The sequence below is a fragment of the Martes martes genome (assembly GCF_963455335.1).
Source record: "Martes martes genome assembly, chromosome: 14".
Taxonomy (NCBI): Eukaryota; Metazoa; Chordata; class Mammalia; order Carnivora; family Mustelidae; genus Martes; species Martes martes.
Window position 1 is genome coordinate 81,408,390 of NC_137902.1, and position 1,598 is coordinate 81,409,987.

Consider the following 1,598-nt stretch of genomic DNA (forward strand, 5'->3'; position numbering starts at 1 on the left):
ACCGGGTCTGTGAAATGGGCACAGTTGGCTCACCTCACAGGACGGTCATGAGGGAGCGGTGAGACGGGAGGAGCGCCTCCCTCCCGGGCCAGGGCTGCGGCTGCCACGGGCCACCCTGGTTTCCCCTGCAGGCTTGTGGACCCATGTGGGCCCCAGAGCGAAGGGGGCCTGGAACCGGGGAACCGAGGCCGTCCGCGTTAGAGACTGAGTTCGCCGTGAAAGCTTACTGTGGGGGCGAGAAAGTGAGAGGTGTGAGGCTGCCGTCACACGGCCCGAAGGCGGCACCACTGGCCTCAGAAGAGGGACAGCCAAGTGCCTTTCGATTTTTTGTTAAAGGTTTTACTTATTTATTTACTTATTTATTTATTTACTTATTTATTTGTTAAAGGTTTTACTTATTTATTTGAGAGAGAGAGAACATATGCCTATGCAAGTGTGCACAGGAAGGAGGAGAAGGGGTGAGGGGGGAGGGAGGGAGCAGAGGTGAGGGGCAAAGGGAGAGGGAGAGAGAATCTCAAGCAGCTCCCGAAGTGGGGCTCGATCCCACAACCCCGAGATCATGACCTGAGCCGAAATCGAGTCGGGACGCTTAACCCACGGAGCCACCCAGGCGCCCCAGGTCTCTCAATTCTAAGTGTTCCCCTCCCCCACGGCCACATGCCAGGAGCGAGGCAGGGTGAGAGTGTGGCCCTCGTCTCTCCAGTAGGGGACAACATCAAAGGGCTGGCAGGGAGGGGTGGGCAGGACACAGCCACAGAGTGACATCACTACGCCGTGTGGACCAGCTCTTAGGAGGTGATAAGTGTTTAAGGCTCACTGTGGAGCCTCCATTATGCCCCCCACCCCCAAAAAATGCACGCTGGGGTCCTAACCCCCAATCCCGCAGGATGTCACTCTATTTGGAGAAAAGTTAAAATGGGCTCACTGGGCGGGGGGGGGGGGGCTCTAATCCACTGTGACTCGTGTCCTTATAAGAAGAGGACATGAGGACGCTGACGCACATAAGGAAGGCCGCAGGAAGACACAGGGCGAAGACGGCCGTCTACACACCGAGGAGCGAGACCTCCAACGGAGCCAGCCCTGTCCGCACCCCGACCTCTGGCCCTGAGCCTTCAGAATTATGAGGAAATACATTTCTGCTGAGAAGCCACCCGTCTGTGGTACTTTTCTTGGCTGACCCCGCAAAACAATGCAGGTTCCTGTGCCCGGGACGTGGGTGGTTATGTAACAACACCTAAAAAAGTACGGAAGTGGCTGTAGAACGAGATACTCTGTAGAAGCTGGAAGAGTCTTAGGAGAATGTTAGAACGAGCCTCGATGGCCCTGAAGAAACTGTCTGTGGAAACACAGACACGAAACACAAGTCTCTGGAGGGCTCCTCGAGAGAAGAGGAGAGATGCGCTCGGCATCACGAACGAGACAGCTCCCGAATCTGCACACCAGGGAGCTCCTGACCCGCTCACAGATGGGCGTGCGGGACCAGTGACTGGAAGTGGGAGGAGGGCAGTCCTCGTCAAGAAACGGCCGTGAACTTGGCTGGAGTGTGTTCTAGCGTCCTGTGGACAGCAGAGCGCGTGAGTGCCCAGCTTGGAGCACCG